The sequence below is a fragment of the Cupressus sempervirens genome, chromosome 5 (genome assembly GCF_028749045.1).
Source record: "Cupressus sempervirens isolate cs-2001-9-10 chromosome 5, ASM2874904v1, whole genome shotgun sequence".
NCBI lineage: Eukaryota > Viridiplantae > Streptophyta > Pinopsida > Cupressales > Cupressaceae > Cupressus > Cupressus sempervirens.
This window is the reverse complement of record NC_143122.1, coordinates 321,302,407-321,327,178: the sequence shown is the minus strand read 5'-3', so window position 1 is coordinate 321,327,178 and position 24,772 is coordinate 321,302,407. Positions and strand designations below refer to the sequence as shown.

Below are 24,772 nucleotides of genomic sequence, written 5' to 3'. Positions count from 1 at the left end.
TAAAAACTATCCCATAAAACTGACTTGTAATACCTTTATGGGTATAAAAAATGGCACTACCTTAATGAAAATTTGTTAAATATTTCAAGTAAGTGATAGACAAGTTTTCTATTTATTGTCTTGTGGTGACTTTCACATTTTAGAAATGTTGACATAGCTTTCTAAGTTTAAGATATCCATTTTTCCTAATTTTAGCAATTACAATATTAGCTAATTGTCCCTATCCTTTTTATCATTATATAAGAAATTTTGAAGAAATCTATCTAATTGTTAAAATTTAGATAACAAATTTCTATTTGTCACTACATTTGGATATTATATATAAAACTAACATAATCTTTGTAACAACCAAAGCAAGCAAGCTCATAAAATATAAATGACTAAAGAATCATAATAATACATATAAATATTTAATTAATAAATAATATTCCTACTATAACAAAAATAGTACCTAATGTAAATGACTTAAGAACTGTAAAAAATCTTAGTACAAACAAATTAAGGGTATTATATTTAGTTTTGTATAATTAAGATATCTTCAAGTTAAAATACTTAAATTAAAAATAGCAATACAACCATATGAATATTTATATAAGAAAATTAATAATATTTTGATTCATCTCTAGAATCTACTTTATGATATATTATGGGTCCTTTCGACACATTCCATGACAACATATGTCCCTAGGGGTCCTAGGACCCCTAGAGACATATTAGAATCATTTATATGGATCGAAGGGGGTCACAGGACGACCTATGACCCCTTACGACACATTCCATGACGATATATGTCTCTAGGGGTCCTAAGACCCTTAGGGACATATTATAATAGTTTATCTGGGTCGAAGGGGGTCATAGGATGACTTATGACTCCTTTCGACACATTCCATGAAGGCATATGTCAATAGGGGTCCTAGGACCCCTAGGGACATATTATAATCGTTTGTATGGGTCATCCTATGACCCCTTTCGACACATAACATGACGAAATATGTCCCTAGGGGTCCTAAGATGCCTAGGAACACATTAGAATCATTTATATGGGTTGAAAGGGGTCAGAGGATGACCTATGACCTATTTCGACACATTTCATGACGAGATGTGTCCATAGGGGTCCTAGGACTCCTAGGGACATATTAGAAACGTTTATATGGGTCGAAGGGGGTCATAGGATGACCTATGAACACTTTCGACACATTCCATGAGGATATATGTCCCTAGGGGTCCTAAGACCCCTAGGGACATATTAGAATCATTTATATGGGTCGAAGGGGGTCATAGGATGACCTATGACCCTTTTCGACACATTCCATGACAACATATGTCCCTAGGGGTCCTAGGACCCCTAGGGACATATTAAAATAATTTATATGGGTTGAAGGGGGCCATAGGATGACCTATGACCCCTTTCGACATATTTCATGATGACATATGTCCCTAGCGATCCTAGGACCCCTAGGGACATATTAGAATCCTTCATATGGGTTGAAGGGGGTAATAGGTTGACCTATGACCCCCTTCACCCCATTAAATGATGACATATGTTCCTAGAGGCCATAGGACCCCTAAGGACATATTAGAATCATTCATATGGGTCGAAGGGGGTCATAGGGTGACCTATGAGCCCTTTCGACCCATTACATAATGACCAATGTCCCTAAGGGTCCTAGGACACCTAGGGACATATTAGAATCTCTCGTATGGGTCGAAGGCGATCATAGGGTGACCTATGACCCCCTTTGACCCAATACATGACAACATATGTCCTTAAGGGTCCTAGGACCCCTAGGGACATATTAGAACCCTTCATATGGGTCGAAGGGGGTCATAGGGTGACGTATGAACCCCTTTGACCCATTAGATGATGACATATGTCCCTAGGGGTCCTAAGACTCCTAGGGACATATTAGAATGCTTTATATGGGTTGAAGGGGGTCATAAGGTAACCTATGACCCCCTTCGACCCATTAAATGATGACATATGTCTCTAGGAGTCCTAGGACCCCTAGGGACATATTAGAATGCTTCATATGGGTTGAAGGGGGTCATAGGTTAACCTCTGACTCCCTTCGACCCATTACATTACGACATATGTCCCTAGGGATTGTCAAAACCCTAGGAGCGTATTAGAATTCTTTGTATGGGTCGAAGGGGGTCGTAGGTTGATCTATGACCCCCTTCGACCCATTACATGATGACATATGTCCCTAGGGGTCCTAGGACCCTTAGGGACATATCAGAATCCTTCGTATGGGTAGAAAGGGGTCATAGGGTGACCTATGACCCCTTCAACCCATTACATGATGACATATGTCCGTGAGGGTCCCAGGACCCCTAGGGACATATTAGAATGCTTCATATGGGTTCTTCGACCCATTACATGATGACATATGTCCCTAGGGGCCGTAGGACCCCTATGGACATATTAGAATGCTTCATATGGGTCGAAGGGGATCATAGGTTGACCTATGACCCCCTTTGACCCATTACATGATGAGATATTTCCCTAGGGGTCCTAGGACCCCTAGTGACACATTAGAATCCTTTGTATGGGTCAAAGCAGGTCATAGGGTGACCTATGACCCCCTTTGACCCATTACATGACGACAGGACCCCTAGCGACATATTAAAATCTTTCATATGGGTCGAAGCGGGTCATAGGTCAAACGGGTCATAGGGTGACCTATGACCCCCGTTCGATCCATTACAGGATGACATATGTCCCTAGGGGTCCTAGGATACCTAGGGACATATTAGAATCCTTCGTATGGGTCGAAGGGGGTCATAGGTTGACCTATGACCCTCTTCAAACCATTACATGATGACATATGTCCCTAGGGGTCGTAGGACCCCTAGGGACATATTAGAATCGTTCATATGGGTCAAAGGGGGTCATAGGTTGACCTAGTACCCCCTTCGACCAATTACATGATGACATATGTCCCTTCGGGTCCCAGGACCCCTAGGGACATATTAGAATCATTCATATGGGTTGAAAGGGGTCATAGGTCAATGTTGACCCCTTTCGACCAATTAAATGACGACATATGTCCCTAGGAGTCCTAGGACCCCTAGGGTTATATTAGAATCATTCGTATGGGTTGAAGGGGGTCATAGGCTGACCTATGACCCCTTTGACCCATTACATGATGACATATGTCCCTAGGGGTCCTAAGACCCCTAGGGACATATTAGAATCCTTCGTATGGGTCAAAGGGGGTCATAGGGTGACCTATAACCCCCTTCGACCCACTACATGATGACATATGTCCCTAAGGGTCCTAGGACCTCTAGGGACATATTAGAATCCTTTGTATGGGTCGAAGGGGGTCATAGGTTGACCTATGACCCCCTTTGACCTATTACATGACAACATATGTCCCTAGGGGTCTTAGGACCCCTAGGGACATATTAGAATCCTTTGTATGGGTCAAAGGGGGTCATAGGTCAGCCTATGACCCCCTTCGACCCATTACATGATGACATATGTCCCTAGGGGTCCTAAGACCCTAGGGTCATATTAGAATTGTTCATATGGGTTGAAGGGGGTCATAGGTTGACCTATGACCCCCTTCGACCAAGTACATGATGACATATGTCCCTAGGGGTCCTAGGACCCCTAAGGACATATTAGAATCATTCATATGGGTCGAAGGGGGGCATAGGTTGACCTATGACCCGCTTCGACCAATTAAATGATGACATATGTCCCTAGGGACATATTAGAATCCTTCATATGGGTCGAAGGGGGTCATAGGTCATTACATGATGACATATATCTCTAGGGGTCTTAGGACCCCTAGGGACATATTAGACTCCTTCGTATGGGTCGAAGGGGGTCATAGGTTGACTTATGACCCCCTTTGACCCATTACATGATGACATATGTCCCTAGGGGTCCTAAGATGCCTAAGGACATATCAAAATCTTTTGTATGGGTCAAAGGGGGTCATATGTTGACCTATGAGCCCCTTCAACCAATTAAATGACGACATATATCCCTAGGGGTCCGATCCAACCTATGACCCCCCTTCGACAGATTACATGATGATATATGTCCCTTCGGGTCCTAGGACCCCTAAGGACATATTAGAATCCTTTGTATGGGTTGAAGGGGGTCATAGGTTTACCTATGACCCCCTTTGACCCATTACATGACGTCATATGTCCCTAGGGGTCCTAGGACCCCTAGGGACATATTAGAATCCTTCGTATGGTTTGAAGGGGGTCATATGGTGACCTATGACCCCCTTCGATCCATTACATGACGAGACCCCTAGGGACATATTAGAATCCTTCGTATGGGTCGAAGGGGGTCATAGGGTGACCTATGACCCCCTTCAACCCATTACATACGACATATGTACCCTAAGGACATATTAGAATCCTTCATATGGGTCAAAGCTTCGACTTATTACATGACGACATATGTCCCTAGGGGTCCTAGGACCCCTAGGGTCATATTATAATTGTTCATATGGGTCGAAGGGGGTCATAGGTTGACCTATGACCCCCTTCGATCAATCACATGACAACGTATGTCCCTAGGGGTCCTAGGCCCCCTAGGAACATATTAGAATCATTCATATGGGTCAAAGGAAACCTATGACCCCCTTCGACCAATTAAATGATGACATATGTCCCTAGGGGTCCTAGGACACCTAAGGACGTATTAGAATCCTTCATATGGGTCGAAGGGGGTCATAGGTTAACCTATGACCCCAACCTATGACCCCCTTTGATCCATTACATGATGACATATGTCCCTAGGGGTTCTAAGATCCCTAGGAACACATTAGAATCTTTTGTATGTGTCAAAGGCCCCTTCGACCCATTAGATGATGACATATGTCCCTAGGGGTCCTAGAGACATATTAGAATCATTGCTCTAGGGCGCCTAGGACTCGTACAGACATATTAGAATTGTTCATATGGGTCGAATGGGGTCATAGGGTGACCTATGACCCTGCTCGACCCATTACATGATGACATATGTCCCTAGGGGTCTTAGGATCCCTAGTGACATATTAGACTCCTTCGTATGGGTCGAAGGCATTCATAGGTTGAATTTTTACCCTCTTCAACTAATTAAATGATGACATATGTCCCTAGGGGTCCTAAGACCCATAGGGACTTATTAGAATGCTTCATATGGGTCGAATGGGGTCATAGGTTGACCTATGACCCCCTTTGACTCATTAAATGATGACATATATCCCTAGGGGTCCTAGGACCCCTAGGGACATATTAGAATGCTTCATATGGTTCAAAGTGGGTCATAGGTTCGAGTCATTACATGACGGCATATGTCCCTAGGGGTCCTACGACCCCTAGGCACATATTAGAATTATTCATATGGGTCGAAGGGGGTCATAGGGTGACCTATGATCCCCTTCGACCCATTACATGATGACATATGTCCCTAGGGGTCTTGGGACCCCTAGGGACATATTAGAGACATATTAGAATCGTTCATATGGGTTGAAGGGGCCCCCCTTCAACCCATTACATGACAACATATGTTCCCAGGGGTCCTAAGACCACTAGGGACATATTAGAATCCTTCATATGAGTCGAAGGGGGTCATAGGTTTACTTGTGACTCCCTTTGATGAATTAAATTACGACATGTCCCTAGGGACATATTAGAATGCCTCATATGGGTTGAAGGGCCCGATAGGTTGACCTATGACCCCTTTCAACTCATTACATGATGACATATGTCTCTAGGGGTGCTAAGACCCCTAGGCACATATTATAATCGTTCATATGAGTTGAAGGGGGTCATAGGTCACCTTCGACCCATTACATGATAACATATGTCCCTAGTGGTCCTTAGACCCCTAGGGACATATTATAATGTTTCATATGGGTCGAAGGGGGTCATAGGTTGACCCCCTTCGACCCATTACATGATGACATATGTCCCTAGGGGTCCTAGGACTCCTAGGGACATATTAGAATGCTTCATATGGGTCGAAGGGACAATATTATATTTAATAATTATATTATATTGTATATTTTAATATAATAATAATATATTATTAGATTATATAACAATAATAATCATATATGTTACTATATTATATATTTAATAATAATAACAATATATATTATTATATAGAATAGTTTTTTCATATAATACTACTACATTTATTTAATAATAATAATATATATCACTATATTATATTTAGAACTATATTATATTTAATAATAATAATCATACATATTACTATAATGTAATAATAATTATAATAATAATATTAATGTTCACACATTCACGAAATATATTTTGCTTTAAAATTGTCTAAAGTTATTCTCTTAAATTTATCTCCCTCCAAATTTTAAATTTAAGAAAACTTCCCTTTTGAAATCTCTCAGTAAAAATGAGTTTGAAATTACCATGGCTAATCGGATATTTGATTAGGCCTGGTATTTATCAAGCCTACCCGATCAACCCAAAAAACGTGTTTAAGGAGGGTTTTAGTGACACTCAAACTTCGGGTAGCCATCTGACAATGTTATTTTGATTGAAATTGACTGAAATGAAAAGAGTTTTTCAATATCACTCTCGAGATTCGATCGATATAATTGCTATCAAATTTTGAGTTTGATAAATATTTATTAGCTAATTTTCAATGAAGATTATTGTAAAGTGTTGATTGACATACTAATTGAAAAATAGCTATAACTTTCAAACGGTATAACATTTTTTAAATCTAAAAGTTGCGTCACATTCTATGCTTCACCTAGTATAAGAAAAATAATAATTATAATTAAATTTGTTAAAATTTTCTATTAGTTAAGGTGGTCAGACATGAGAGTTTTTTTTTCAAAAAAGTTATAATAGAAAATTCATATTTAATTATTTATTTGGAATAAAAATATTAAAAAATATGCGTCACATCTGGGCATGAGTCTAATTTTTATATCTATAATTATATTAAAAAAATATTATCATTTGATTTTGATTAAGGTGGTCAGACATACACCTACTTTTTATTTTTGCCCTAAAATTTTCGTAGTACTGCATTAAAATCCAAACTTTTGACCAATCAATTATTTTTTCCTCCTAATAAGGCCTAGTAGTTTAGAAACTACATTCAATTTCCTATAGATTATTTTCTTACAACATTTTGATATAAAGTCCATAACCACTTTAAAATTATGTGTCAAGTTGACATAACGCTAATTTGCAATTTTTTTACTGCCACTTAAGGCCATAGTTTGGTACACCATGATCCTGCACATAGCTTGAGTGATGGTAGTGTCAACCGAGCCATAATTAGTGTTGATTGAGCATCCGTATTGACCGAGTGATAGTATATGTGCTGAGCAAGAAATCTAGTAGTGAACAAGTAACCCAATGATGTTTGAGTGTCAAAGCATAGTGATTGCCAAGGAGCAACATTTTAAAAAATTTATGAGAAATCATAATTTCTAGCCGAAAAAGTTGATTTCTTGGAATATGGAAAGCATGTTGAAGATATCAACATTTAAATCAAAAGAAATAATGATTGCTTGTTTCTATGTAAGGATTTGTGAAGAAGTTTCTAGAAAAGAAGAGGATGAACAAGAAGGTTGACAAATTCATTGTATGTGTTGAATATAATCATAACCCTAAGATTTACAGTGGTGTTTAAGTGACAAAATATTAGAATTACTGATACAAACCATTGCACCAAAACAACGAGGTGTTAGTTAAAGTCGCCCACTAGGATCATAACATCCCACCACACTTTGCAATCTAGACTCTAGGCTAGATGTGCACCCATACGGTGGGCCCTCCTTTGGCCATATGAGTCTCAGACGAACACTGAACGTTGCCACCCACTCTGAGACTCGAACCTGGGTGGAGGCTTTGATACCACATGGTACAAACCATTGCACCAAAACCATGAGGTGTTAGCGAAGGCCACCCACTAGGATCATAACAATTACTTATTTAAGGAAGTGCAAGGGCTAAACTTATCAAGACGTTGAAGGTTGGAGCAGTAGTTGATGCTATTGATTGGAAAACTTAAGAAAAAGGATGAGAAGAGTTGAGAAGAGGAGAAGTGTAATTTCTTGAAGGGTTTCCAAGTGAATCAAAGATTGAGGCAACAATGTAGGCCTGTCAATGGATCAACTTGTGAGTCGAATTGAGATCCAAATTTTAAAAGTGAGTGGTACTTGACAAATCAAAAACTATTGTTACTTTCTATGTGCTAGAAAATGTGACCTGTTGGGAGCACGAATCAACAAACAAACATTAGTTAAAAAATCTCAAATATGCATGAAAGACTCAACAAAATGAAAGACCATTAACTAATTAATGCTTGCTTGAGTTTTTCAACTCTAAGCAGCCAACAAACCAAATCCTCCAACCACCTCTACAACTCAACAAAGGCACCCATGAGAGGCCTTGTTGGCGTGTTAATATGGGGGGGTATGTTTGGTGTGCTCTCTATAACACAACAAAGTATTGAATCTCTTGAGTGGATATGAAAATGTAAGTAATGATGAAATATGAACATAAGCTACATGAAATGAAGAATACTTCAAAAAATGGCTGTGGAGAAAGCCATACTTGAAAGCATTCAATGGTGAAAATGTGAAATGCAACAAAGAAACTAATAAGATATGCAAGCTAAATTAACAAGTAAATGCAAAGGACATATAAATGCAAAGGCAAACTAGCTAAACCATGCAAATGCAAAGTTAAACTAGCTACCAAATGGTTAGTATTCACCTAGAAATCTCTATGAAAACTCAAACTACAATGAAAACCCTAGCATGAAAACTCAAGGCTCAAAATGACATTGTAACAATACAATAATGGGAGATACAAATGCTTGACACAAGGCCTCTATTTATAGGCTTGAGAGAGGGCTTGGTGAGGTGGCATCCATGTAGATGCCACATAAGGTGATAGACAAGCCATGCAAGTAGTCAAAAATTCAAGACAAGAGTGTAAAGGGGAGTGTGTAGGCATGCCATCTCACACATGTGTGAGCACACTCTTAGGCTAATGAGGGGGATTAGGAAAGAGATTAAGAATGATTAAGTGGGATTAGAGAAGAAGTAGGCTTAAGAGGATGAAAATGATGGTTATAGGCTAGGCTCTAGGTTATGCTTAAGATTAAATTAAATTTAATTTAATTTAATCATGAGTTTAGAGGAATTAATAGGATGTGAGGATAAACAAAATTTATTTAAAAAAAGGGATGATGGAGGGTCATGTGTTAAATTAATTTAACACATTAAGGCTAGGAATATTTAAATTAAATTAAAATACTTAGGAGAATGAACTCATTTAATTAAAATAATTTAATCAAATAAGTAGAAAAATGTGAGCAATATAATTAATTAATTAATAATTAATTACAATGTCACGGGCAATATTAATAAGTTAATATAGTCTTTAGGGATGATATTAAGCATCTACACTTTCTAACCACTGTATTGATGTAGTATTAAAATACTTTAATCGAGGTTGACCTAACAGTCATATGTAAATCATTTAATCAAGGTGGCATTCTAATGAAATACTCTAAAGTCTTCTAACAAGACCACTCCTAATAGGGTGATTAAATCTTTTAGCAAGGTCACATTTAACAATGTGTTTTGTAATGTTTAACAGACTTGGCTCCTAACATAGCTCACTTCATAAAAGTGAAAAGATTGGTGACATGTTGTTGGTGGTTTTTCCCACATTGGGATTTCACATCAAATACTAGTGTCAAACTTGTGTGGATGTTAAATTTGGTGATTTATTGTTAATGTTTACATTCTACAAAGTGTGTAATATTTATGACAATGGATTGCTAATTTATGGACCTTGGGTAACTGATTCACCCCCCCCCCCCCCCCCCCCCCCCCCAATTATTCTAAACATTCTAACATATAATACCTTAAATATTATACCCCTTGTCCTAATAGGTCCTCTAGAAGATAAATAAATATGACATCTATTAATCTCATTTATCCTTTTGGCACAATTAAATGAATATTATTTACTTCGTTGATTATCAATATGAAGGTGAATTAATAAATTAATATTTATTGATATATCTACAATTTTATCTCCATTTTGTAATCCCACTTGCATTATTTATTTTCTTCTACCTTGTCCTTTTGGCTCTCACTTGACGTTTCCTTTCCTTCACCCTTATCCTCTTACATCCTTTTATTTGTGTCTATTCACGTGACACTAAAAATCTATAAATTGTGCTCTCAATCTTCATTTTCACTAGCCACAAACTACAATATTCTAGTATCCTTATTGTTATTCCATTGAATTATCCTTGCTTAATCATATTTTTGCACTTGTTCACATTCAGAAAAATTGTTAACTAGAGGAGAAAGAAAATAATGGAGTGGGATGAAGGGTTTGCATATAATTTGTTTGTGTTTTATGTTAAATTTATGCAATTTTGATTTCATAACTTTATTCATGAGATAATTCTTTTTCGTTTGAAAGATGTTATAGCATTTTTATGGTTAGCTTATCATTTTTATTTCTAAATCCCTAATTTTCCTTATTTATAGGGCCCACATTCATTATTTGGCAACTTTAATTGAAAATAAATTGAAAGATTTTTTAGGATAAGAAAATGATGGCATATCCACTATGGTAGAGTTATCTACATACTTTAGGAGACCTTATCTAAAGTGCAATATTTTGCTAATACAGATCTTAGTGATATTGTTATTATTATGAATTTGAACTTACTCAAATGTGGTAATAAAACATTTATGACAATGATTTGTAGGTATGCTAGGATGAATATTCAACGAGTCTAAGGTAGATTATTTTTCTCATAATTTTGAAGATTAACACTCATAACTCTTCTAGGATATTTATTCAACATGCTAGGATATGAGAGAGTTTGAGAGGTCTCTCTATGGTTGTCTTGTTTCTTTTTCATAGTTATAAAGGATAACAAATGAATAATTTCATGGAAGCTCTTGTTCTTACTACTTAGGCTAGAAAAAAATTGTCTATGTCAAATTCCTAGGTTTTGGTTGATTTGCTAAAAAAGTAAAGGGTGCAGGTAGTGACTTGGTAGTTAGCTTTAGTGGTCAAGTAAACCCTTAGTTTAAGTAACTCTTTAAAATTTTGTTTAGTTTTTCTACATTCCTAAGGAATAGAATATGGTGACTAGTTGCTTGGTTAACGGATCCCCTAGCATATAAAGGGCGAAACATTGGTAATTGATGAGTTTTGCCCCTAGAACATTCTCAAACAATAGAGAGGTTAGTATGGATGACATGAGAAAGTTTGTGTTTGTTCCCATTGGATTCCTTGATAGGATATTTGTTTAGATGCTATCAAATTTTTCGCGATTTATTTTTGGTCTTGCTATGTAATGATTCTTTTATGATAAATAATATTTTACATCTTGTTTAAAAAAAAATCTAAATCTTACCCAACCTAATGATAACTCTAAATCCATCTCTAATAAGAACACTTAATCTAATTCTAATCGTAATACTAATAACAACTCTAACCCTAAGACAAATCACAACCCTAATTTAAACCCCAATTCATTTAGTTTTTAGTCCTACCTATAACATGAACTTGAATTATAGGCATGAGCCTATAACACAATGGTAAATTGTGAGCCTCTTATCAAAGAGGTCTTGGGTTCAAATTTAGTCACATGATAATTAATCTTGGCCTCCAATTTTTATGCACTTTTCAATATCATATTTAAAAAACAATTTAATATGGCATGATTACCTTTGACATGTATATATAAATGAGTTTTAGTTTTACTTCTACCATACACTTCAATATAAAATACAACATAGTTTTATGTTGTTACTAATAGGAACAAATTATTATATTTTGCTAACCTTTTTATAGGTACGGTAACCTAAACCCTCCTTACCTTGGTCTTACCAACTCCCAAGTTGAGGAGAGGAAGGGGCAAGTAGAAGCTAACTAGTCCTCCTAAATGTGTGGGCAATCACTCTGAATTTTATTAACTCATTGTTATCAAAATACAATATAATTTCTTGATTAAAACAACTTCATAAAGATGTTTATATGTACATTTTAATTATATAAAAGTATTTACAAATTTATCTTGAATTATATTTTACTTTATCATTTTCAAAAGTAAAATAATAAATTTATTTTTTAATAATTATTAACTTCTATCAGTTGCTCTTTTAATAGATAACAAACATTTGATAATCATATATTTCCTTTAATAAATACATCTAAAAAACTTCTCAGGCAACATCCTCTCAAGTAGTTAATCAATACCACCATGAATATTAAACTACTATTAACTACTAAGAATAGTAAAGAATCTTAATAAAAAAATTCTCTAAAATATTGCTATAGATTTTAGTTTGCTACATAGAATTTTCCATAAACAACTCCCTCAAACTTGCTAAGAATGCTTAATATAAATAACATATTTGAACAATTTTTAAAAAAATTAAGACAACCTATAAAAACAAGCACTACCTGATAAACCTATTTTATCATCTAAGTCTTAAGACCTCACCAATAGAGGGACTGCAGGATTCCTATCTTGTTCGATGGCTTTCGATCTTTTTTTCGTCATGACATTTTCAAGGAGTCCCGAAATATGAACCTTCATAATGTAATCATCCCAGTCTATCCTATTTACATCAAATCCAAATATTTCCCTTTCCTCTTGGGAGAGTTCTTGGAATAACTTATTCGTGTTTGAGTTATCAAATCTGAAATCAAGATAAATACAATTCTTGTGAGATAATTTCTTAATATAAGAAGAACAATAAAATGAGTGAAATGAATTTTATCAAATACCTTGCTCTGCAAGTAAAATATGACTAGTATATCCTGCCAATGTGTTTGTTCACACGGGCTCTTACTTTCATGGCAATGCGTTCTTGCTTTTCCATTTGAACAAAAGGGTGCCCACCATTTGTCTATTATCATCACACATTGTAGTAATCAACATTCTAAAATTTTAAGTAAAATGACTAAATTAAGAAAAATAGAATTAATTTGATATATGTTTCACCAAAATGACTCCTCTATGGATGAATCATTAAATGAGATTCAAATTTTCAATTCATATAAACTCGTATCAATTAAGACAATTGAATAGCAACTGTGAACTATTTTTAAATAAGAAAACATGTGCACATCAAACTTCCTCCAAATATGTCTTATAAAAACTATATAATTCATACATGTGTACATCAAACTTCCTCCAAATATGTCTTTAAAAAACTATATAATCATGAATTATATAAAAAAATCTAGTGCAACTTACATCTAATGATTTGTTTATGGGATGAGAAGAGAGATCTTCCATGTTTCCAAACAGCTTGAGAGAATCCTTTAGTTTTACTGGTTTACCCCTCATGTCAACATAAGGGTGGGCTTTAAAATATTGGTAAAACATTTCAAAAAGGTCTCCCATAAATATTGGATTCGCAACAGAGGAAGCCATTTGATAAATCTCTAGCCCAGATTTACCAGCATGCTTTTCCATTACTGAAAGTATTGCGTTTGCAACCATATCTACTGGAACCTGAAAATTTTATTATTTGTATTTATAAACACATGAAGAAAATTATGTCTAATATTATATTTGTCAAAACAATTCAATTAACACTGTTAAAAGTGTGTGGTGATACTTACTATATCAAAAGCCACGCCTGGATCAGCAATAAGGGCAGAGAGCTGGCCTTTTGCACAGTAGGCTATTATTGGATCCACCATTCTATATCAATTGAATGATTATAATGTTAGTATAGAATAATAATATCAAATTGTTGTCTGACATAAAAGTCATTTTTTGAAAGTTCTATATAGCTCTCTTATACCTTGATAATAGATCATTGACTATCCTCCTCAAAAGTTGATGCAAATTATATTGTAGTAATAGAATCTAGAAACATACAACATAATTACTATAGACTGTATAAATGTAATGTCTACAATTGAAACCCTTTACAGAAGGGAACTCCATTTCAAGGCTAAATAATTTGAGATGTCCAGAATTAAACTGTCAAAGAAAATTGCAGATTATTGCCTTCATATAATTCTCTTACATCTTGATAATAAATCACTGAATATGATTGAAAACATTGATACAAATAAATTTGACATGATACAACATTTAATCATTTACCTTTGCAATTTTTACATTGAAGAAGAAAGAATCAACCAACCAAAAACGCTCATAATGAACATAACTAAGGCCCTCTAGCAGCCAAATAGAAAAGGAGGAAAGAAAGTGGGAATTCCAAACTAATTGCAAATCAGAAAATCAAACAAACCAGAAAAGTTTGCCTGGTATATTTGAAGTTGAACGATTTAATGTATTAAACTTTTAACTAAAATGAATTAGATTTGTCCTAATACTTTTTAAACAATCTTATAGGGGAGAGGACCCACTAATTGACTTAATGTCTAATAGTTGTGATAAAAGTTGTTCACTTAATACTTATATTTATTGACTTAATGTCCAATTTTTTTTGACAACATTGTACCAATACTTGTGATGCTAACTACCCAAAATTGAATAAAATATACCCTGATTTATAAAAATTAACCAATGATATGATGCCACATCAGTTGTTCAACTATGGGTACCCTTTATGCATGACCATTGGTCTCACTTTTTTTTGAGCTGTTTTAGACAACTTGGCAAAAAGCATGTTGATGTGGCATCATAACAGGTGATGTGGACTTGAAACCTTAGTTATAAGTAGATGACTTGCCAAGTAACCTGTTGTAAAAAATTGGGAGCAATTTGAAGTTACAATGTTCAAGTACTAGATCCTCTCCCCTAATAAAATGAACCCAAATTGATATAGATGGCACAAACAACTTTGAATCGTTCTTACAAATTATCTTCAAAGACACTTTGACAAGTACCAAAAACTAGTAAATACTTGTCACATTCATGAGGTTTAAAATTGTTCTTACCAGATAGTAGTAAATAACTGATACATTCATGAGTTTAAGTTTGCTCTTACCGAAGACCTTCTATCCATCTAGGAAATGGATCGCTGTAGGTTCCTTTAATCACACTAGGTCTAACAATAGCCAATGGAATTTCTCCTCTGTTATGGTCTAAAAACATCTCTCCCATCGCCTTACTAAACACATAAACATCATTCCATCCATATGTTCTTGCCCTGCAAAGTTCACAAGGTAAAAATATATTATTTACTAAAATATTGGGAATTCTCGTCTCAGAAACAACTTATAGGCCACTCTTAAAGATAAATCGGATCGTAGATTATAAAGATTGAAATAGAATATGACAAATCAAGAAGCAGCTCAGGAATTTGTTCTGTACCTTTTCAAACCCATGTCTTTCATTGTTTGGCAAATGCCATCATCATGAAAAGGTCGAACAATTTTGGCCAGTTCAAATTCATTCAGAATGTTCAAAGCTGGAGAATCTTCTAACCCTTTGGTTAGGCAATCTTCCATTTTGAACGGTTTTTCGGCAATCCTACCTTCTCCTTGCCCATTGACATATGTTGTAGGTTAACAAAGCAAAAGCAATGTAATGTTCAGAATGTAAATAATGTGTTGCTTCCATTAAACAGGAAGCATAAATTATGACATAAAGGTTCCCTGTTGATACATGCAAAAAGAGTTGCAGCTTTCTGCAACTTCTTCCAAACTCCATGAGCCGAGACGACCCTTTTGTATTTGTCTCCAAAGCGACATCATACCTAAATAATAAATATAAATGCCAGGTTTAAAATCCAGAATCTTCGAGATCTAACAAATTTCTACAATTTATGAGATCTGCAATTGTTTTATTTATTTATTTATTATTTGACCAGTATTTCGAGTGACACAGGCAAAAAAATGAAAAAGCGTGATTCTAAATATTAATTTTAAAAAACTTACAACCAAATCTAAAAACTAGAGAGTTTGAGAATGGTTTTGTTGTTGCACGAACTTGAGAAAAAGTTTAAATTTTTCTGCTAAATCAAAGGAAAAATTAATCCCTCAGTTAAAATAAAAGAACAAAAAAACCCTTTTTGATGCTTCAAAAGCTCAGAACAAAATATCTCTGCTGTTTTCTTTGCATTCAGCGACGTTGTCGTCTGAAACCCTACAAGACCTTATTATCACTTACAATCTCTCATAATAATTTATAGTTTCTTGGTCAAATTTCCTGTTGTTTTTACTACCTCGCTGATTCCAGGAAAACTTAATGCCTACCACTAAAAATTATGCAAAATCTTTATTGATTTCTCCAGAATTCAACACCATTTACTCTGTGCTTCTAAAAATTCTAAATTTTCCTTTTTCATTCAATTCCACGCAAATTTGTAGCCTCATCGATTAATATCTCATTTCATTTCTTGCCCATATTGACTATCGTAATTTCTCATTGTCTTTGATTTTAACTGAAACTACCTTCAATTTTTTAATTTTTTGGCCGTAAAATTAAGATAATACTATTTTTTCTTATTTATTTATTTATCTTATTTTTACCTCTCCTATTTAATTTATAAATATACTTTGAGGAGGAGTTATTATATTTTTACTACATGTTTTAATAATTGTTAGAATTTTTTTTAAAAATAAATATTTTAGACTTTAAATTAGTTAAGTTTTTTGTTTTTATAATTATTTTTTGATTTTGAGTTTAGCAAATAGGATATTTGTATGATTGAAGTTATAGTTTTTAAATTGTTTAAATTTATTTTTTAAATTAGTATAGTTTTTCATTTAAATATGGATATTTAGTTTAGCCAATATGATATTTGTGAGAATTGCTATGATTTTTTTCATATATTTAAGTTGGTAGATTTTAAATTAGTTTAGTTTTTAATTTTCTTAAATGATTTTATTCATTTATTTAAGCTAATAGACTTTAAATTAATAAGTAGGAGACATTTTTCCGCAACGAGTTAAATTGTGATATTGTTATGTGTAGTTTTTGAGTCAAACTCATTGACTCATGTTTAATGAGTAGTGATTTACAAGAATCTATCTCTCATGATAATAAGTAGAACACTTGGTAGTCATTGGATCTAGTTTTTAGTTTTTATAATTATTTCAATTTATATTTTTTACTCCACTTTGTACATGTTATATTTTTCATGCTTTTTTCTTATTAGTTTTTCATAATAAATTTTTATGGGAATATTTTTTTGATGATAATTTATTAGTATATAATTAATTAATTAATTAAAAATATTATTTATTTGTTTTATTACAAATTTAAGTTTTATTTTACTTAAAGTAAGCACCTATCAGCTCATCGTTGCAAGCACACAAGCTTGCGATCAATTTTTTTTTTAAAAGAAAATATGTTTTCATTTGTGAAAATTTTCTTAGAAATATTTAATATTAATCAATAAGTCACTAGTTTGGTTGATATTATCCTCTTCAACTAAAGAACTAATGTTATCAACTTTCAAAATGATTTCATATTTAGAATTAACATCGTCAAATATTCTAAATATTAACTTTTTCTATTACATTAGGCATAAGTAATTAGCCATATTAAAAGAACAAAATACCATCAATTACTCAAATAGAACATATAACTATTATATTATATTATATTAGATAGAAGTGATTAACCACATTAGAAGAACAATATATCATTACTTACCCAAATAGAACATTATAACTATTCTATTAGACAAAAAATTAAAAAATAAATTCATTAAAGTGATTAACCACATTGGAGGAAGAGTAGAGGAAGAGTGAGGAAGAGTACACGTACCATCAATGATCCAAATATAAATAATTTCTTGCTTCTCCAATTTCCCAATTGCCAATTTAAAAGCAACCAAAACAATGATAACTAAGAGTCTACTAATAAATTTAGATGTACAACTTGTCTCATACCCATAGACATTTTCCCTTGGCTAAATAGTCAAATATATGCACCCGATTTGACAGTTTATACAATTAATTAATTAATTTTAAAGTCACAGATGAGTGATTTTGTGGTTTTAAAATTTATTAATAAATTACATAAACTGTCAAATCGAGTGCAAATTTTCTACTATATAGACATCGCCTAGACATTTGTACATAAGCATTGACAAATTTTTATGTAGTTAGAGTACAACTTTTAAGGCACCTTTAAGTAGTTATCTTTAAAATGGCCACTTTAAGACCCATGTGCACACAAAAGAGCTTCATTACTTTCCAAAAGTCAAACTTGGTTAAGACCAAGGAAAAAGGTACTTGTAGAGCATGGTTATTTGGACAATTTTTAGTAGATATAAAAAGACACTTAAAATGATCACTTTTTAGACTCTTGTACATAAAAGATTTTGTATTGTGCCCCATTATTATCCAAAGCTTAAGTCATATAAAAAGACAACAAAATGATTAGTCAAAATGGGATACCATTTTGAATATATAAATTTGAAAAGATTATTTTAATGACTAGTTGTAAACTCTTCTAATCCATCATATATTAGAAAGCATACCGTTTCCAACATATAGATTTAAAAAGATAGTTATAATGACTAGGGGAAGAGACCTTGTAGGTGCTAGGTGATCCTCTAATTGTGATAGTTACCTCCAATCGTCGATTGCATATGTACTAATAGTCTATCATTTTTTTAACTTTTTTGGTTGGTGATTAATCCATTTGTGCTCCAGTATTGGGAAATTGGAAATTTCATAACAACTGTTGGACATTTTACTACAAGTATTGGTATTTATTGATTTTTTTGGTTAACAACTACTGGGGGTTTAATGGATATGGGGCGTCTTAAAATGACACTTTTCGACCACTCGCACTCCACGACCTATTGTTTATTGGTTTTTTTGTTGAGTGACTATTGAGGGGTGAACATAACAGGGGTATCAGACAAGTGTTTTAAAATGGAACTTTTTTTACCACTTCGCACTTGATGATCTGGTCTTTATTGGTTTCTTGGTGAGTAAATATTGGGGGGTGAACACAAGGTGTATTGACGTGAGTGATTAATAGGCGGTGAATATAAGCAAGTGTTTTAAAATGAAACTTTTTGACCACTTCACACTCCACAACCCAAACCTTGACTTTAACTTTAGAATTACCTATAAAAGTACACCAAAATAATTGACATAAATAGACTTAGGGTTAGCCTAAAGGACTACCTACCTAATATCTTCCTCTAGTTGTAAACTCTCCTAACCCTTTATATAACACCCGTGACTAAACAGCAGAAAATATGTATCAAATGTGACAGTTTCTACAATTTATTTATTAATTTATAAATCACAGAGCTACTGATACTTGATTTTTAAATTAATTAATAAATTGCGTAGTGCATATTTTATGCTGCTTATATAATGATGATCTGCTTACCTATATAAGGCATAGATAAATAACAAAACTGTCAATTCGAAAAGCTCTAAGTAGTTAACAAACGCCCGTAGCTATACAGCCACGAAAATGCACTTCTTTTACATTGCTTTTTCTAACTTTTAAAAAAATAAACCAAGTCCTCTCATTCGTATGGAAGTGCATTTTCGTAGCTGTATAGACATTGCCCTTAACAAACAATCTTTGTACCGTGTAATATTTAGTGCATGTCAGACACCAACTGACCTGGAATCAAATGAAGTGAGAGCTGCAGAGTTGAAGATTACATCTACATTGCGTGCAAGCATTTCCACGATATCAACCTCAATTCCAAGATTGTCCAATGAAACATCACCAGCAACAGGGACAGCAACAGGGACAAGTTTTGTCAGTACAAACTCCTCATACTAATCTCCATAAATGCTTCTTAAATGTCTGAATAACTCTGAACAAATTATCTGTTTGGAGGAGACAATGAAACATTCTATGTCAAACAGATGGTCCAATAGTTATAGTAATGCATAATAGTAATAAGCATTAAAAAGAAAGTTCTGAATCTCGGTTGTTTAGGTTTTTATTAAGGAGTTATTTCATCATAAAGAAGAATACATTTCCATGGTATTTTACCAAGATTTGATTATATCTTAATCTAAGAGCAGTTCTTTATAAGAATCCTTTTATGAGAATGAATGATAGATTCAGTATTCAGTACATTTAGGCCATGTTCACAAAAGTAAAATTATTGATCTTATTAGAGCCATCCATGTTCACAAAAGTAAAATTATTGATCTTATTAGAGCCATCCATCTGAAATATGAACTTAATTTCCTCCAAAGCAACTAAAATAAATTCTATTTGTCAAAAGACTTCATAATCAAGTTTTAGTAATAACGATTCTATATTTAAAAATGTCATATAATGCTCGATCTAATTGAATCTGTTGTCTCATAGAGAATCTGTATTAATAACTGTTGTGTAAATATAAAGATTAAATAATAGAATCTTAATCTCAAAAGCTATCTTTGATCTATTGAACATTATCAAATTGTTGTACCTCTGAAAACTCTTCTTTTCTAAAATAATCTTATTCCCAAACATATGTTCTTACTTTCCATGTCTCAAAACATTTTCAGTCCTAATTTTTTCCCCCAGACATTTTAATGACAACATGAACTATGTCAGAATGTCCATCATAGCTTACCTGCTTCATCCTTCATCCGGTGCAATTCATCTTCTTATCTTGTAGTGTGTATTCGTATATGAGATATTTTCTCTTCTTTAGAGATCATTATCAATAAAGAATAAACTAACACACACACACAACAGATTTTACTGTTTCTTTCATTTTACATATATTGTTATGAAACTATATGAGATTCATGGCAGAATAAACATGACAACTTACTTCATCCTTTATTCTTTCCAAGGCAGCATCTGAATCCTTAGCCTTGATAAGCAAGAAGAGCTTTCCAACTTGTGGCTGTGTCCTTAGAATTTTCTCAATCACCACTGCAAATGGCAAACCCATGAGATTTAGACTCTCAAATGGGACACAACCTATAAGACCCAAAACAGAAACTAAAATCTCCATGCAAACAAAATCATTTTTAGATGAAAGGAATCAATGCAAAATAATCACAATACTTGAACTACTTCATATTTCAGTACGACAAATCAAAACAAGATGGACTGAAAAAAATCAAATGGTGTGAATGTTGTTTCTGAATTTGATTTTATACAAGTTTTTATATCAATTTTTCAAATCATATTTTATGATTCATTGGGACACAACCTATAAGACCCAAAACAGAAACTAAAATTTCCATACAAACAAAATCATTTTTAGATGAAAGGCATCAATGCAAAATAATCACAATACTTGAACTACTTCATATTTCAGTACGACAAATCAAAACAAGATGGACTGAAAAAAATCAAATGGTGTGAATGTTGTTTCTGAATTTGATTTTATACAAGTTTTTATATCAATTTTTCAAATCACATTCTATGATTCATCATCAAGATAAGAACAGTTGAAAGATGATATAAATTTTAATGTAAAAGCTTGCAACAATCAAATCCAAAATCCACTATCATTCTATTTCACAGATCATAGAAATTTGTTAAAGCTTGCACACAATCAAATCTAAAATCAACATTCATTCTATTTGATCGATCATAGAAATTTGTTAGTGTTAAAATCAAATGTTCTTCAAAAGTAAGAGCTTCTGGATTAGATTGTGTACTTCTACATTTTTTCTTGTGCTCTCTTATACTCATCTTGATGATAGTTCACAGAATGTATTTTGCATCATTGATAACAAAAAAATAGAACACAATCAAATCCAAAAGCTCTGACTTTTAACTATGATGAATGTTAGAAATCTCTTCACTTTGATCAAAATAGTCGGCTCTTTCTTCTCTTCAAAAGATTGATTTGAAGAGAAATTATCCAAGGTTCAACACTATTGCCTATACTCTATCATGGATCAATTTAAATCCAAAATCAGTTGTGTAAACAAGAGAAACAACATTCTAATTCTAAAACAAGCATAAGTTTGAATACCTTTTGCAAGGAAGCCCGTTGCACCAGTGACTAAAATGTTTTTGGCCTTGAGAAAATCAAGTATACCCAGTCCCTTGTACAATGAATTTTCCTTCACTGGCCCATTTCTCTTTCTCATAGCTATAGGAGAATTTGACTCTCTAACTGTGAGGTAGATGATTGAATTTCTTCTTTGTTGATACAAACATAGAGAATGCTTAGAAAGGTGAGTGCCATGCTTGTAGAGGTTATTAAAGAAGATGCCTGAGACAACAACTTGAAAGCTTCCATATTGGCTAAGAATCGTTATATGAAGTCAAGGGAAACGAACGTCAATATATAACATTAAGCTGTGTCTCGTAACAGGCATCCTGCAATATTTAATGTTCCGTATAAGAAAAGATGCTGCAATGAGTTTATTAAGCTTTGTCAGATTACGGCTTTGACAACCTAAAATTGCAACTATCTTTTCAGGACTTTTGGGCAAAAGAAATGAATGATATGGGACGGCCCCTCTTCTAAGGTCCTCACTAAGGGCCTGTTTGGTTGCTGGAATACGATTTAGGAATGAGAATCTGAAACCCTTGATTTGGGATTCTAGAATTTGAAATCCAGATTACGATTTCTGGAATTTTTTTGGGACTGTTTGGTTCAAACTTAAAAATATTTGATATTCAAAATTTTTTATTCCAAGCCCTTTTGGTTCAAAATACGAATATATGGTTTTAAAAACGAGTATATAAGTTATAAATAGAAAGATGATTTGTATCTCTAATTTTTTTTCAAAGCCCTATTCATGATGCTTTCAACTCCACATGCCAAAAATGTCAATATTCATTGTAAAATAAAAAATCAAGAAAGAAGTTTTAAAAAGATGAAAGAATTTAGATATGTGCGGTACTAATTATTTTATTTTATCCAAACATATGAGCAAGTAATAGCAGAAAATTTTCCCCCCATTAAAAAAAGTTAAATTTCAAAAATTTGTGTAAAAAAAGTTAACCTCAAACGGGCATTCGGATGTCAAACCCAATTAAATTTTACTTTAGTTGAAATCCTCATTTTCAAAAAATGGGATTTAAAATGGGAATTAAAATGGGAATTCTAAATAACAACTATTTTGAAGAATTTGGAATCCTTGTTTTGGGGGTCACATGGGGATACTGGATTCTACTTTTTCCCAATTCCAATTCTGATTGTGCAGACCCAAACAATGGATTAGAAATTTTTAAGAATTTTGAATGCCAATTCCATTCTAATTCCAGCTACCAAATGGGCCCTAAGCTTCTCAGGTACATAAGTAGTGTTGGTAAACAGATTTGTCATAGTAGAATTGGCCCAACAGAGTGTGTGGCAAACCGTTCACAACAGTTGGATAGGCCCTTGATATGCGGCCTTCCTCTGCATTTGGAGGAGCAACTCCCTCGTATGATATAATTTTGAAGCTTTTCAAATAGGTATAAAATTAAAATTGAAAGGGGAGAAAGCTCATGATGACGAATGCACCACACGACTTCAAAGTTTTCTCAAACTACTAAATTAAAACCGCTAATAACAACAATCAAGATCTACACTTGAAAACTATTACTAGCACAATGTTGATCCACAGATTCATAAATATCTACACCATACCGTGAGAATGCTCACTACAAAGAGAATCAACATTCTAAAGAATTTAGATTTAGAATCAGAGAACTCAAATGTACTTCCTTTATTTCCTTGCACCAAGAAAGTAAGAAATAACTGATTACACAAAAACAACAATTGTACATACTTTCCAAAAATTGCTTTGTGATCAGAGCATAAGTTTTCTCCTCTATCCAAGTCAAAAAAGTCCTCTGTAAGATGAAATTTTCAGGAATTTATAGCCAATTTAGAATAACCAAATTTTCGGGTTCGTAACTACCCAAAAAGTTGGAGTTTGGACTACTTGAAGATGGTTCGTAACCAACTCTAACCCTTAAAGATTAACTATAGTTAGAAAAACCAAAACTAGAGATAACTCTAAAGTTGACTTTTTACAAAATACATCAATAAAATTCTAAGACAACTTTATCCTAAAACCAATTCCACACATTTTCGCTAAAAAACATAAATCATGATCCTCTTCCTTCTAAACCTAAGTTTTCATCTAACATTGACTAATCATAAACATCCGTTGAATTACCATCCCTCGTTAGATGTGTTCCCTGGTCTCCTCTAATATTGCAAAATTTGAATTTATAGCACCTTGGTGTACAACAAAGTGAGGATGATAGTAGTGAGGCACCTCCATTGTTGCAGGAAGCAAAGAGTTGTTGTTGTTATGATGATTGAAATCTTCTTCTTCTTCCTTTTCATGGTTTTGAATCCCTCTTATTCTCTTGTGTGAATGAAGAAGCTTTCTATAAAACTCCACCTCATTAGACTTCTTCTGCAACTCATTCCTGAAATAATCCTGCTGCTGTTTGTGAAAGGCCATGCTACCATAGACAGGCTCTCTGATCCTCCACTCTGCTTCCCAACACAAGGAGTTCACCGCCATCTTCTTATCTTCAAAGGAATCCAACTAGTTCAATATCTTCAACACATTACTCACTCCATACACCTTGTGAACTGCTTGAAATCTTCTCGCTTCCTCTGGAGGGAAAAATGGTGTCAATGGGCAATCTTTCGTGCACTTCCTCCTCTGATGCTTGCATGCTGCACACGCTTGGTTTGGTGCCAAACTTACCAGATTGTTATTATTCATGTTATTGGATCCCATTTATTCCCCCAAATATGACACACCCACAAAATGTTTTCCTCCAAAACCTTCAACTTCTCCTTCAGTTTAGTTTTTCTCTCTTTTCATGCCTGAGCCAAGGCATCAACTCTTGCTCTTGCCCTCTCATAGAATGTTTGGATTTCCTCATCATCAGATTTATTTTTCTTATGATGATCATTCTTGTCAATTGATG

General features: G+C 33.8%; 1 pseudogene; it reads right to left on the bottom strand.

Moving 5' to 3' along the window:
• Nucleotides 1–12,490: 12,490 nt before the first annotated feature.
• LOC149555956 (fatty acyl-CoA reductase 2, chloroplastic-like) lies at nt 12,491–24,357 on the bottom strand (annotated as a pseudogene).
• Between the last annotated feature and the right edge of the window lie 415 nt (nt 24,358–24,772).